Genomic DNA, 16,738 nt, shown 5'->3' with positions numbered 1-16,738 from the left:
TGTTCATTGGTTTATTTTATTAATTAGATTCCACATATAAGTAAGATTATGTGATATTTGTTTTTCTCAGACTGACTTATATCATTTAGCATAATAATCTCCAGGTCCATCCTTGCTGTCGCAGAGGGTAAGAGAGATTCTTTTTTTTTTTCACAGCTGCATAGTATTCTGTTGTGTAAATATACCACAGCTTTTTTATTCACTCATTTACTGTTGGGCACTTGGGGTGTTTCCAGATCTTAGTTATTAGAAATAATGCTGCTATGCACATAGGGGTGCATATATTTTTTTCTGATTGGTGTTTCAAGAGTCTTAGGATATAGTCCTAGAAGTGGGATCACTGGGTCAAATGGCAGTTCTATTTTTAACTTTTTGAGGAAACTCCATACTGTTTTCAACAGTGGCTGCACTCTCACCAGCAGTGTACTAGGGTTCCCTTTTCTCTACCTCCTCACCTGCAATTGTTTGTTTGTTAATTGATGTTAGCCATTCTGGCAGGTGGGAGATGATACCTCATGTAGCTTTAATGTGCATCTCTCTGATGATTAGTGATGATGAGCATTTGTTCATGTCTATAGGCCATCTGTATGTCCTCTTTGGAAAAGTGTGCATGCAGGTCCTTTGTCCATCTCATAATCGGATTAAGTGTATTCCTTTGTTGACTGGTATGAGTTCTTTTTATATTTTAGAAATTAACCCATGCCTTTTATTTTTTCTTCTTGTCTGATCATTGTGGCTAGGACTTCCAGTACTATGTTGAATAAGAGTGGTGAAAGCAGCTATCTCTGTCTTGTTCCTGATCTCAAGGAAAACACTTTTAGTTTTTTCCCATTGAGTATGATGTTGACTGAAGGTTTGTCATTTATGGCCTTTATTATGTTGAGGTGTGATCTGCTATTCCCACTTTGCTGAGCGAATTTATCACAAATCGGTGCTGGCCCTGGCCGGTTTGGCTCAGTCACTGGAGCGTTGGCCTGTGGACCAGAGGGTCCTGGGTTTGGTTCCCGCTAGGGGCACATACCAAAAAAAAAAAGGGTGCTGGATTTTGTCGAATGCTTTCTCTATGTCTATTGATATGATCATGTAATTTTTGTCCTTCATTTTGTTTATGTGGTATATCACATTTATTGATTTGCAAATACTGTACCAGGCTTGCATCCCTGTAATAAAACTCACTTGTTCATGGTCTATAATCTTTTTAATGTATGGACCTGTTTTGCTGATATTTTATTTAGGATTTTAGCATCTATGTTCATCAAGGATATTGGCCTGTAATTTTATTTCTTTGTAGAGTCTCTTTCTAGTTTGGGAATTAGAATAATACTGACTGTAAAAACGGTTAGGAAGTCTTCCTTCCTCTTGAGTTTTTGGAATACTTTGAGGAGGGTAGGTGTTAGTTCTTTGAATGTTTGGTAAAACTCTTCTGTGAATCCATCTGCTCCAGGACTTTTGTTTGTTGGGAGTTTTTTGATAACTACTTCACTTTCATTACTTGTTATCAGTTGATGCAGGTTCTCTGATTCTTCCTGATTCAGTTTAAAAAGATTCTATGTTTCTAGAAATTTGTCCATTTCTCCCAGGTTGTCCAATTTGTTGGCATATTGTTGTTCATATTATTTTCTTACAGTCCTTTGTATTTCTGTGGTGTCAGCATTACTTCTTTCATTTCTGATTTTATTTATTTTGGTCCTCTTTGTTACTTGATAAATCTTGTTAAAATTTCATCAATATTGTTTATCTTTTCAAAGAACCAGCTCTTAAATTCATTGATCTTGAATCCATTGATTCATATATATATTTAGTCTCTATATAATTTATTTACATTCTGATTTTGATTATATCTGTCCATCTCCTTTATCTGTTTTTTTTGTTGTTGTTGTTGTACTCTTTCTAGTTCTGTTAGTTGTATGTTTAGGTCATTTGCTTGAAATTTTTCTTGTTTCCTGAGGTAGCCCTGTACTCCTATGAACTTCCCTCTTAGGGTTGCTTTGCTGTGTCCCATAGATTTGGGGTTGTTTGTGTTCATTTTCATTTGTTTCCAAGATGTTTTTAATTTCTTGATCTCATTGGTAACTTATTCATTGTTTAATAACATGATATTTAGCCTCCATGTGTGTGAATGTTTTTGAGTTTTTTATTGTAGTTGAATTCTAGTTCCAAGCCATATAATCTGAGAACATGTTTGATATAATTTCAATGTTCTTAAATTTGTTTAAACTTATTTTGTGTCCTAATATGTGATCTATCTTTGAAAATGTTCTATGTGCACTGGAGAAAAATGTGTATTCTATTGCTTTGGGATAAAATTTTCTGTAAATATTAATCAGTTCCATCTGATCCTGTATGTCATTTAAAGTTGCTGTTTCCTTGTTGTTTTTGTGTTTGAATATCTGTCCAGTGATGACAGTGGTGTGTTAAAAACCCCTACTATTACTAAATTCCTGTCAATCAGTCCTTTAAAGTCCACCAACATATTTTTTTGTTATTGTTGTTTGTTTTGTTTTTTAGGTGTCCCTATATTGGGTGCATATATGTTACAAGGGTTATATCCTCTTGTGGGGACAATTCTTTTAGTATAATGAGTGAATTTCTTTGTCTCGTTATAGCCTTTTTTGTTTTGTTTTGTTTTTGTTTTTTGGTACCTGCCCCCAGCAGGAACCCAACCTAGGACTCTCTGGTCTGCAGGCCAATGCTCCAACCACTGGTTCAAACTGGCCAGGGCTAGCCTTTGTTTTGAAGTCTATTTTGTCAGATATAAGTATTGCTACTCAAACTTCTTTTTTGTTTCCTTTTGCATGGAAATTTTTTCCAACCCTTCATTTTCATTCTATGTGGGTCTTTTGTTCCAAAGTTGGTCTCCTGTACACAATATATGTATGGGTTATTATTATTATTATTATTTTACCCATTCAGCTACTCTATGTCTTTTGACTGAAGCGTTTAGTCCTATTACACTTAAGGTTATTATTGGTAGGTAATTATTTATTGCTATTTTTATTTTTATGCCTATGTTCCTCTCTCTTTCTCCATTTTTTCTTCTTACAACAGTCCCTTTTGCATTTATTGCAATGCTGGTTTGACAGTAATTCCTGTAACTTTTTTTTCTTTCTTTTTTTGTCTAGGTAGCTCTTTATTTCACCTTCAGTTTTGAATGATAGCCTTGCTAGATAGTATATTCTTGGTTTCAGATTGTTGCTTTTCATTACTTTGAATACTTCATGCCATTCCCTTCTGACCTGTAGTGTTTCTTTTGAGAAATCAACTGACACCCTTATGGAAGCTCCCTTGTAGTTAACTGACTGTACCCTTTTTGCTTCCCTTAAGTTTCCCTCCTTGTTTTTATATTTACCATTTTAAAATATTTTCTTTATTGATTTTTAGAGAGAGAGAGGAAGGGAGAATGAGAGAGAGATGGAAACATCAATGAGAGAGAACATCGATTGGCCACATTCTGCATGGCCCCCCACTGGGGATTTGGCCCACAACCTGGGCATGTGCCCTGATCGGGAATCGAACTGGCGACCTCTCGGTGCATGAGTCGATGCTCAACCACTGAGCCACACCGGCTGGGCTATATTTGCCATTTTAATTATGATGTGCCTTGGTATGGGTCTTTTTGGGTTCATTTTGGTTGGGAGTCTGTGCTTCCTGAACTTGTATGGCTTTTTCCTTCACCAGGTTAAGAAAGTTCTCTGTCATAATTTCTTCAAACAGGTTCTCTATCCCTTGCTTATTTTCTTTTCCCTCTGGTACTCCTCTGGTATGATGCATATGTTGTTCTGTTTCATATTGTACTAAATCTCCCTTAAACTGTCCTCATGTATTTTACATATTTATTCTTTTTGCTACTCTGATTGATATTTTTCTACCTTGTGTTTTAATTTGCTAATTTGACCTTCTGCTTCTTCAAACCTATTATTAATTCATTTCGGTATATTCGTTATTTCAACTACGTCATCCTCCATTTCCCAAGGATTGTTTTTCATAGTTTCTATGTCCTTTTTCATGTTGTTGAGCATTCTAAAAAATATTACTTTAGAATCCATTTCTGTTAAATGGTTTTCCTCAATTTTATCTATCTCTCTAGAGTTTCTTCCTGTTCTTTCTTTTGGGGCCTGTTTGTTTCCCCATGTTTGTTGTTTTTTTGTGTTTTGTTTTGTTTTGTATTGGATAAAAATTTTATGCCTCCCAGTCTTGGTAAAATGGCTTTCTTGTGGGACCCAGTGGTGTATTTTCCTTGATCCTCTGAAATGTTTCCTCTAGGAATATCCCTTGTATGGCTTATGTGGGTCCTTCTATTGTATTTTGATGTTGTTTGCTTTTTTCCTCTTTGGGGTGGGCTCAGTCCTCAGGGCTGTAAACTGTGAGGCTTGATCTCAACCATGTTTTACCAACTGTCATACAAGTGTTTTGGATCAGCTATTTGTGGAGTTGTCTAAGTTTTGTTTTGATGTTGAATGTAGTCCCATGGTGTGTTGATCCTGAGTCACATGGTGTGCTGGAGCAAGTCAACATGAGTTGCTGTCCCTAACTGGCCCTGGGAAACCTGACTAAAACACAGCAGGTGGAGCCCTTAGGAGTGCATTGTGCATGGCCTCCAAAGACAAGACCCTGGGTCAACCTCAGGTTTCACATCTTGAAGGTCCCTGTTCTGAACTGCTTTCTCTTCTGCCATAAAACTGGGCTCTGTAGGGGTATGCAGGTACTGGCCAGGATGGTTTAAACAGACTTGCATTGTGAGTGATGCCTGTAGTTTGTAGGTGGTGGAGGACAGGCTTTTCCTCTCCTTCCAATGCCTCAGCTGTTCCTGGCTTGCTGGCACCCCCTCACTGCCACCTCAAGCAGAAATAGATTTAAAAAATTAAAAAACCAGCCCCACTTGTCACTCAAATCTTTCATTGTGGCTGGCCCTTACTGGGCAGGGCCTCAGCCCAATCTCATACCAGGTCAAATGTCTAAGTCCCCAGTGTTACCAGAACCAGCTGCAGGGCTACAGATTTCCAGTCCAGAGCCATTCACCCTTGCATCAGGTAGCTGTAGTGTGGAGTAGAACTTGCTGTTCCTCTGGTGTGGGAAGGGGCACTTCCCCTGCACTCAAAATTGTCAGTATGATCTGTTTTCCCTGGGCCCCACTGTCTATCCCTGTCCTGCTATCAGCCAAAAGTTTTCCTGAAAATACAATCCCTTAGATTCACTTCTGGCTGTACTGGTAAAATCCTTCCACTGGCCCTGAGTTCTGCTATGTGGCCTCTTTGGCATAGACAGATCCGACAAACTTCCCAAACTGGATGATGGCCAGGTACTCATGCATTACCTCTGGTTAGTCTTACCCTTAGGGTTTCTGTCACTGCATTCCTGCTATGGCCTTCACAGCCAGGCTGCCCTAGCTGCCTCTCCCCATCCCCAGTGTTACCAGCTCTGTTGCCAAACAGCAACTTCCTCAATCTCTGTCCAGCTCATGATTCCAGCAGCACCCAGGGCTGGGTAGGTGACAGTCCCCTCCCTGGAAAATAGTGCAGTCCCCAGACCCTGACTTCTAGTGGTGACAAGACTGGGCAATGAGTTACAGTTGTTCCTTAGGGATTCTTCCCAAGGAGGATCCTCTGCCTTGTTTTATAATTTGTCTCAATGCTTCACAACCCACACTCAGCCCAAGTATTATTATTGACTCTATGTCTTAAAATTGTTTTCCTTTATTTTTCTGCACTTCCTCTGAGCTAGACAATAGCTCACACTATTTTGTCATTTGAAATATAAATATGCCATCATATTTCTAACCAAAATCTTCAATGGTTGTCCAATACCTAAGAATAAAAGTCAAAACCACTGAGTATAACAAAGAAGATCCTCTAAAACCTAGACTTTGACTACCATTCCAAACTCAACTCCAATCAATCTCCCAGTCTTTGCATCAAAATACTAAATAGTCCCTAATATTCTGTCCATGTTTACACTTGCCTGTCTTTATGTGCCTTTTTCTTCTACCTAGAATTCCTTTTTCCCTTTCTCTGCCCAGTGATCCTCTTTTTATCCTCCTGACCCAATTAAAAGAAGAATCTTAAGCTATACAAAGAATCTTAGAACTTGGTCCAGGGGGACCTCACTGCTTGTGGCCACTCCCTCTTCTTCTTTGATGAGATGGACAAGCTGGTCCCAGGCCTAATGGAGGTCCTACAATTTTTTCTGGGTTCCTCCTGGATGTGTACAGGACAAACTACAGAAAAGTTATCTTCCTCTTCATCAGAAACACTGGTGAGGAGAAGACCAATCAAGTGTTGCTAGACGCTTGGCACAGTTGATGGGACTGCAAGAACATCTGTCTACAAAAGTTAAAGCCACTCATCTCCCAGGCTTTGCTGGACAACACACATCATGGCTTCTGGGCATTATGAAGAGCATCTTCTGGATGTTCTGGTGCTCTTTCTACCACTCCAGTGGCACCATTTGTGACATTGCATGCTCAAGGAGCTGGCGCAGTTGCCTGCAGCCAAGGGATAAGGTTATCCAGGCAGTGCTGGACAGCACCACTTCTTCCCTGAGGACTAGCAGCTCTTTTCCTCCAATGGCTGCAAGACTGTGGCATCCCAAATTGCCTTCTTCTTCTGACTCTCTGGGTGGCATCCTTTCCCTCCTATACCTGGCCACGCCATGCAGGAAGGCCTTGGGACCTCTGCCAGAGGAACACTTATTCAAAGACTCCTGGAAAGTGGCAACCAGAGCACAAATTTAAGATGAAGAGAAGTGTTAGGTAAACCATGGGACAGAGGGACAGGTTGAGTTGTGGCCTCTTAACTGATCTGAGGGCATCTTGGCCTTTGCTTTTTTCCCCAGAAGAAACTGCTGGTCACCACAGAACTTCAGTAGGCCTTCACGTTGCTCTCCAGCTCGAGCCTTCTTAAATTGTGAATTGTAACTCAAGAAATGTGGCTCCTGGCTGCTCCTTCCCTCCTCAGTCTTCTGCCCTTAGTCCCTTGTCCTACCGTCTTATCCCACACCCTATATCCTCGTATTATAAATCCAGGCCAAGACTCAATCTCTATGAACAAAGGTACTCACGCTGCCAATTGGGCCTGGTTTTCAAAATTTTTAATTTTGTAAAAGAAGTGGAGAAATACAATAAACTTAGCTAGGGGACCAGAAAAAAAAATAAAATAAAATATACTTCTTAATATCTTCCCTGACAATCCAGGCTGACTCTGAATCACTCCCTTCTCTTCTCCAAGTCCTCACAGCATGTCTAATTCTGACACAGCAAAAATATCTTGTATACTGAAAGCTGGGAAAAGATTTCCATCAACTTTTTTTTTTTTCTCCAGTAATTTAGTGAAAAGTGACTGGTTCATAGTTGTCAAACCTGGTGAGATAATAGACACAGATTTCCAAATTCCATATTTAAAATTCAAGTTAAGGGAATAAGAACATTATGAGTGTTTATTATAGAGCAGAGTTTTGCCTATGATGGGGCAGTTTCAGACATTGTATATGAAGAAGGAGTAGATAATCCATGTGAAATTTCAAGAAACAAAAAAAATGCTTTTCCTCCAAAATGTGCATATTAATTAAAAGAATGACCTTTAAATTTTACTAATAATATTACAAATAATTCCTAAGGATTAAACACATATATATGAAAACCATTCCAGGAATTTAAAATACATACGTATTAATCCTCACCCAAGGATATTTTTAAAATTATTTTCTTTTTGTTTTGTTTTTTTTTTAATTGATTTTTTTAGAGAGAGAGGAAGGGAGAGGGAGAGAGAGATAGAAACATCGATAAGACATTTGTAAAAGGAGGTGAAATAGGAATGGGGGTTCAGAACACACACACATCTGCTCTATTACTGTTCATTAGGTATGCCAGAAATCAGAAAGCACTGGGAACATACACTGTTATCTAAATACCATCTTCGGAAATGGTTGAATTTAGGAGATTCCAAAATGGCGGTGGAGTGAATGGAATCTACACAGACTCTTTCCCAGGACCAAACTGGAATTACAACTAAAATAAAAACAAACTGACGGGAAAAAGCAACAGAAAAGCAGCTTGTGAGGATCATATAACCAGGGGCACTGACTCAATCCTGGTAGGATTGAGGAGGTGCGAGGGGGGGGGGCTGGAACCCACAGACAGCAGTGGCCTTAGCTCTAAGCAGCACTCTCAGGTTAAACTCCCAAGAGGCTCCACAGAGCAAACCAGACCAGATGCTAAAATAGCCACAGACACTCACCTTGGATTCAGGCAGAGGGAGGGAAGACTGGACTGGAACTGTGTGGGGACACTCAGGGTATGCAGGAAGCTCAGATCTTTTGGGAAGTTGTAGTCTCACAGGACGGTGGCCATCTTGCTCCTTCCCAGGTCTCTGGTGAGAGGCAGCGGCCCCTCCCTCAGAGGTTCACCCCACCCAGGTGGGCCACTGAAATGCAAATTGAGGTCACTAACAACCAACATCTGCCCCACCGTCTGGAATTCCCCTTGCACTGAGCACCTGAGGGAGTTTTTCATTCAACTGAGAACCCAAGGCCCTTAAAGTCACCCCTACTGATAGCCTTCAGGCAAAAAACTAGAGGATAACTATACCATTCCTAGGCTAGCAACTCTAACCAGGAAATTAAGACTTGACAGTGGTGTTAAATGTGGGTCTTCCCTCACTCATACAAACCCAGGAGGGGGAGCCACAAACAGCAGGACACCAACACCCACAGGGAAAATTTGGCACGCTAGAAAGCCCACTGAGATAGCCAAAATGGTGAAACACAGAAACAACAGCCAAATGAAAGAACAAGAGCCTTCTACTGAAGATGAAATAAATGTGGAGCAGTTAAGCAAGTTAACAAAGCTAGAATTCAGAGCCATGATCTTGAGGAAGCTCAACAGCATGAAAAAGGACATAGAGATGTTGAAAATCAACCAATTAGAAATTTAAAAAGCACCAAAAATAAATCAAGAATGACATATCAGAAATAAAGAACACAATGGAAGGCCTACACAGCAGAGTAGAGGAAGCTGAGGACCAGATCAGTGAATTAGAAGACAAGGTAGAAAAAAATCAACCAATCCGAAAACCAAAAAGAAAAACAATTAGAAAACAGGAAGAAAGCTTAAGAGAACTGTGGGACAACTGGAAACGTAATAATACTCACATCATAGGAGTCCCCGAAGAAGAAGAAAATGAGCAAGGATTAGAGAATATATTTGAAAAAAGAGTGACAGAAAACTTCCCTAACTTAGTGAAAAAAGAAGACATTCAAGTTCAAGAAGCACAGAGAGCCCCAAGTAAGAAGAACCCAAACAGGCCCACAAGACAAATAGTAATTAAAATGCAAAAAATTAAAGAAAAGAGAGAATCCTAAAATTAAAGACAAGAGAGAATTTTTTAATCCTAAAAAATTAAAGCAAGAGAGAAGCAACAGGTTACCTACAAAGAAAACCCCATAAGGCTCTCAGTTGACTTCTCAACAGAAACACTACAGGCCAGAAGGGAATGGCATGAAGTAATCAAGGTCATGAAAATCAAGGTTCGGAATCCAAGCCTACTCTACCCAGCAAGGCTGTCACTCAAAATAGAAGGTCAAATAAAGTGCCTCCCAGATGAAAAAAGGCTAAGGGAATAATTTAACTGCAAACCAGCACTGCAAGAAATGTTAAAAGGACTGCTGTAATTAGTAGAAGAAATAGAAAGGAAAATACAGTGATACCTCGGTTCTCGAACGCCTCGGATTTCGACCAAATCGGTATTCGACCAGGAGATTCGAGAAACTTTTGCCTTGGAATCCGAACAAATATTTGGAACTCGAACTTCCGAGATGAGCCGAGTTGAGCCGAATGGCGTTCATTCGGCCCAGCGCGCCTTGCTTGCGTCATCAGTGTGAGTGCAGAGAGAGAGTCACGCTTTGTGGAGAGAGTCACGCTTTACACTGAATTTAACCCTTAGACATACTGTACACTTTTATTTCTTGTTGAGACTTATGTTTTTCTACATATTATATACAAATTAGGCCAGTAAATAGGCATTTTCTGGGGCTTGGAACGAATTAATCCAGTTTCCATTATTTCCTATTGGGTTTCATTGCTTTGGTTCTCGAACAATTTGGTTCTCGACCGTCCTCCTGGAACGAATTATGTTCGAGAACCGAGGTATCACTGTATAACCAAACTAAACAAAAATGGCAATAAGTAAGTACATATCAATAATCACCTTAGCCCTGGCCTGTTTGGCTCAGCAGTTAGAGCGTCGGCCTGTGGTCCAGAGAGACCCTGGTTTCGTTCCTGCTAAGGGCACATACCTCAATTGCAGTTTGTACCCAGCCCTGGTTGGGTTGTGCAGGTGGCAACCACTCGATGTGTCCCTTTCACATCAATGTTTCTCTCTCTCTCTCTCTTTGTCTCCCTCCCACTCTATCTAAACAATGAATGGAAAAAAATGTCCTCTAGTGAGGATAAAGAAAATAATAAAAATAATTACCATAATGTAAATGGACTGAGTGCTCCGATAAAAAGACACTGAGTAGCTGACTGATTGGATAAGAAAGCATGACTTATCTATATGTTTACAAGAGACCAACCTCACAACAAAAGAGTCACAAAGGTTCAAAGTGAAGGGATGGAAAAAAAAATCTACTAAGCAAACAGAGAGGAAAAAAAGCTGGGGTAGCAATACTCATATCTGATAAAATAGATTTTGAAATGAAGGCCATAACTAGAGACAAAGAAGGCCACTACATAATATTGAAAGGATCTACCAATAGAAAGATATAACCTTGATAAATATATATGCACCCAATATAGGAGCACCAAAATATATTAAAAATATTCTCGAGGACTTCACAGGAGAAATTGACAACAATACAATCATAGCAGAGGACTTCAACACCCCGCTGACATAACTGGATAGATCCTCTAGATGAAAAATTAGCAAGGAAACAGAACTCTAAATAAACCACTAGGCCAAATGGATTTATTAGATATCTACAGAAAATTACACCCCCAAACTACAGAATTCACATTCTTCTCAAGTACATATGAGATTTTCTCAAAGATAGACCACATGACAGGACACAAACTAAATATCTACAAGTTCAAGAAGATTGAAATCATATCAAGCATCTTCTCAGATCACAATGCCATGAAAGTAGAAATCAATTGCAACAAAAACATGCAAAGACATTTTAACACATGGAGGCTAAATAGCATGTTACTAAACATGAATAGATTACTGAGGAGATCAAGGAGGAAATTAAAAATTTCTTGGAAACTAATGACAATGAACACACAACAACACAAATTCTATGGGATGCAGCAAAAGAAGTTCTGAGAGCGAAGTTTATAGCACTACAGGCCTACCTCAAGAAACAAGAAAAAATTATAATTGACTTTCTAACCCCACAACTTAAAGAATTAGAAAGCAAACAAAAAGAAAACTCCAGAGTAAGTAGTAGGAAGGAAATAGGAAAGATCGGAGCAGAAATAATTGACACGGAGAGAAAAAAAAAAAAAAATCAAAGGATCAATGAAACAAAGAACTGGATTTTCAAAAAGATAAACCAGATTTATAGACCCTTAGCTAGACTCACCAATGAACCAAGAGAGAGAGAACCCAAATACACAAAATCAGAAATGAAAGAGGAGAAGTAACAACTGACACCACAGAAATACAAAAGATCGTTAGCAACTAATATGAACAATTATATGGCAACAAATTCGACACTCTAAGCGAAATGGATGAATTATAGAAACACAAAGTCTCCCAAAACTGGACAGGGAAGATATAGAAAACTTGAACAGACCAATAACAACTAAGGAAATTGAAGAGGTAATCAAGACTCTCTCAGCAAGCAAAAGCCCAAGCCCCGATGGCTTCACGGGGGAGTTTTACCGAACATTCAAAAAAGAACTAACACCCATTCTTCTCAAAATTTTTCAAAAAATTCAAGAAGAAGTAAGACTTCCAAACTCGTTTTATGAAGCCAGCATAATTCTAATTCCAAAACCAGAAAAGAACACTACAAAGAAAGAAAACTACAGACCAATATCCCTGATGAACATAGATGCCAAAATCCTGAAAATAATACTAGCAAATCGGATCCAGCAATACATAAAAAAAATTATTCACCATGACGAAATGGGATTCATCCCAGGAATGCAAGGCTGGTACAATTTTTGCAAATCAATCAATGTGATATACCACATAAACTAAGTGAAGAATAAAAAACACATGATCATATCAATAGATGCTGAAAAAGCATTCGAGAAAATCCAGCATCCATTTCTGATAAAAACACTCAGCAATGTAGGAATAGAGGGATCATATCTCGACATAATAAAGGCCATATATGAAAGACCTACAGCCAAAATCATACTCAATGGGCAGAAACTAAAAGCACTTCCCTTAAGAACAGGAACAAGGCAGAGATGCCCACTTTCGTCACTCTTATTTAAGCTATTACTGGAAGTCTTAGCCACAGCAATCAGACATGAAGCAAAAATACAAGGGATCCAAATTGGAAAGGAGGAAGTGAAACTATCATTATTTGCAGATGACATGATATTATACATAGAAATCGCTAAAGACTCCATCAAAAATCTATTAGACTTAATAAATAAATTTGGAAAAGTAGCAGGATACAAAATTAATGTCAAGAAATCGATGGCATTCTTATACACCAACGATGAACTCATAGAAAGAGAAACTGAAAAAACAATCCCATTTACCATCACAGCCAAAAATTAATATATGTAGGAATAAACTTAACCAAAGAAGTAAAGGACCTGTATTTGCGGAAAACTATAGGACATTGAAAAATGAAATAGAGGATGATATAAAAAAGTTGAACATACTTTGTTTATGGATTGGAAGAATTAACATCATTAAAATGTCCATATTACCCAAAGCAATCTATTGATTCAATGCAATCCCCATCAAAATACCAGCGACATATTTCACAGAACTAGAACAAATACTTTAAAAGTTAATATGGAACCAAAAAAGACCCCAAATAGCCACAGCAATCTTAAAAAAAGAACAGAGTAGGTGGGATCACAATACCAGATATCACGTTATACTACAAACCCACTGTAATAAAAACAGCCTGGTACTGGCACAAGAACAGGCATATAGACTAGTGGAACAGAATAGAGAACCCAGAAATGGACCCAAGACACTATGCTCAGTCAATATTTGACAAAGGAGACAAGAGCACACAATGGAGTAAAAACAGCCTGTTTAATAAATGGTGTTAGGAAAATTAGACAGCTACATGCAAAAAAATGAAACTAGACCATCAATTTACACCATACACAAAAATAAACTCAAAGTGGATAAAAGACTTAAATGTGACCAGTGAATCTATAAAAATTCTAGAAGAAAATGTAGGCAACAAAATTTCAGACATCATACGCCATAGAATACTCACTGATTCATGATATAAGGCAACAGAAACAAAGGAGAAAATGAACACATGGGACTATATCAAACTCAAAAGCTTCTGCACAGCAAAAGAAACAACCATCAAAATGGAAAGGCAACCCACTGTATGGGAGAACATCATTGCCAATGATACATCAGATAAGGGGTTAATTTTCAAAATATACAGAGTACTCATACAACTCAACAAAAGGAAGACAAAGAATCCAATTAAAAAATGGGTAGAGGAGCTGAATAGACACCTCTCCAACAGGACATACAAATGGCCAAGAGACATATGAAGAAATGCTCTACATCAGTAATCATCAGAGAGATGCAAATTAAAACAACAATGAGGTATCACCTCACACCTGTCAGAATGGCGGCCATCAACAAATCATCAAACAAGTGTTGGCGAGGGTGTGGAGAACAGGGGACTCTAGTACACTGTTGGTGTGAATGCAGACTGGTGCAGCCACTATGGAAAATAATATGATGTTACCTCAAAAAATTAAAAATTGAACTTCCATTTGACCCAGTGTCCCACTTCTAGGAATATACCCTAAGAAGACTGAAACACCAATCAGAAAGAATATATGTAGGCCCATATTCATAGTAGCGCTATTTACAATAGCTAAGATCTGGAAACAACCCAAGTGTTCATCAATAGACAAATGGATAAGAAAGCTGTGGTACATATACACAGTGGAGTACTATGCAGCTTAAGAAAGAAAGATCTCTTATCCTTTGAGACGACATGGATGGACCTGGAAAGTATTATTCTAAGTGGAATAAGCCAAGTAGAAAAAGACAAATACCACATGATCTCACTTATTTGTGGAATATAATGAACATAACAGTCTAAAAAATAGGGTAGACTCAGAAACATGGAAGTAGGGTACACACTGAGAACCCTCACAAGAGGGGTTGGTGGGGGAAGGGAAGAGATAAAGCACAGAATTTATATCCATGTACGCATATCCAGTTGGCATGTACAACAAAGCTAGGGACGGGGCCGGGAGGATGGGGAGGAAGGTGTCAATGGGGTAAAAAAAAAAAGAAACATCTGTAACAAAAATAAAATTAAAAAAAAAAAGAAAGTTACAAAATAAATGAGTCAACTCTCTTCAGTTAAAAAAAAATGGTTGAATTCAGACACAGTGGTATTTCTGTTTTTTGTTTTTGTTTTGTTGTCTCTCTTTTTAATTTTATAAAATGTAATACATTTTTTGGATATTTCCATTGATTGCTTTGTCATTTTATAAATTAATGATTTTCAAATTGTGTTTTATGTGGACTGGTTATTAAAAAGGTTTCTGTCACAAATTTGCATGGTTTACACCAAATTAAACAATAGTAAACAGGACAAGAAACATCAATGAGAGAGAAAATTGATTGGCTGCCTCCTGCATACCCCCCACTGGGGATCAGGCCCACAACCTGGACATGTGCCCTGACTGGGTATCAAACTGGTGACCTCTTGGTGCATGGGTTGACGCTCAACCACTGAGCCACACTGGCTGGGCTCAAGGATATTTTTTTACCAATTTTCATCAAGAGAGGAACATCACCCAGTTTCTTCCTGTATATACCCCAACCAGGGATCAAACCTGCAACATAGGTATGTGCCCTGCCTGTAACTCAAACCCACAACTTTTGATGTACAGAATAATACTCCAACCAACTGAACCACTTGGCAAGGGCTCCAGGAAATTTTTATAAAATCTGTAGGACAACAAATATATATGAATTGTATTAAAATTTGGCTGTACCAGTTAGGTATTCTTGGCTTTTTACCAGGAAGCCTCTTTATACATCCTAACTTTTTTTCTTCCCTAACAAAACAGCTGTTCCACTATACAAAAAGGAAAATCACATAATCAAATTATAGCTGGTCAGAATTTTACCATAAATTATCTTTTCTATCCTCACCTGCCTATCTCTCTACATTTATAAATAATAGAAATTAGGAAAAAATATATTTACTGCTAGAACTACATAGAAGCATGAAGGTAAATTTTTGTGTAGATTTTTCTATTATTATCTATATTAACACATATTTTAATAAATGAGGAATATATAGTTTTGAAAAATTAGAAAACCACATTATAACCTTTTTTAAAAATGGTAATCATCACTCAAATTTATCATGAAGCATTTCACATGATCTGCATTATGCATTTCTCTATCATAGTATATAAAATCAATTATCCCTTGTTAGTTTTGTTTTAGTATAAGTTGAAAAAATTGTTATATTAAAAGTCATTTGTAATAATTTTTGAATTAGAATATATCTTTGTAACCACTAATGATCAACTAATAAAGGTGTTAAGGAGAATGAAATGTATTAAAAAATTTATAGTAATGATGTTTTCATGAGTGGATATACATATATGATCATAAAAGCCAGTAATATGTATTTCCCATTGAAATCAATGAGAAACTTGATATGGTTCCACTGGAACCTCTTCGTTGCAATTGGTAGTTAAATGCAAAGTATGTTATGCACCTCAATGCCAGGGTATGCATTTTGGCTTTACCTTTGTAAACTATCATTTTAAGCATCCATTATGAAGTTGTTTGTATATACTTCAAATTATAAACTAGTGTACATATATTTAATTTTAATATATTTTTATATTATTTATAATGTATTCACATACGTGTTACATAACAGTTAAAACAAGGTACTAAAATATGACTATTCTTTCAGTAGTTACATTTCTAGTCTTTATTTGTTCATATTTTTATTTAACTTTAAGAATGTTGAATTTACTACTAAGTATCCATATGGTATAACAACCAAATGTCTGCACCTACCCTCCCACACATACATTAAAAGGGTGAGATCAGAAATATACCAAAATTGAATGTAAAATTGAGTATTAAAAATGATAGTCAAAAACTAATCTAATTTTAGAAAGGGTCAAACATTTTATAATCCTAGAACAAAACAAGGATCTCTCATTAGTTTCATTTATTTATTTGTTTTTTTCCCCTTGTAAAACAACAGATAATCCCTTTTAATATTTTTGAGGCTCAAATGGAGATCAGCTAAATTTAATTTTCTGGAAGGTTATTCAAAAATAATTTTGTAGCAAAAATCTCTACTAGACAACACTGTATTATTGACAATGATAAAGAGAAATTAGAGAAACTACACAACCATCTTAAGTTGGGAATGGTTCATTCAGTAAATCTGAAGCCAGTAATAACACAGAGTACAGTACATTTGTGTATCCATGAGCCATTTCAACACAGGGATCCAAGTACTCCCTTACTCAATAAAATGTAGCCATATCATCTATTACTTTACATTTTAAACCAGTAATTCT

The 16,738-nt window shown here is 37.6% G+C and overlaps 1 protein-coding gene and 1 pseudogene across 5 annotated transcripts in view; one reads left to right on the top strand and one right to left on the bottom strand.

Annotated features, from left to right (window-relative positions):
• Nucleotides 1-16,738, bottom strand: part of FOXP2 (forkhead box P2) — a 355,837-nt gene that overhangs the window by 319,765 nt on the left and 19,334 nt on the right. The gene's annotated exons all lie outside the window — the stretch shown is intronic.
• On the top strand, nt 6,094-6,606 carry LOC118620303 (annotated as a pseudogene).

This window comes from Molossus molossus, unplaced genomic scaffold, assembly GCF_014108415.1.
Source record: "Molossus molossus isolate mMolMol1 unplaced genomic scaffold, mMolMol1.p scaffold_m16_p_7, whole genome shotgun sequence".
Lineage (NCBI taxonomy): Eukaryota > Metazoa > Chordata > Mammalia > Chiroptera > Molossidae > Molossus > Molossus molossus.
The sequence above is the reverse complement of the archived record's forward strand: the minus strand, read 5'-3'. Positions and strand labels throughout refer to the sequence as shown.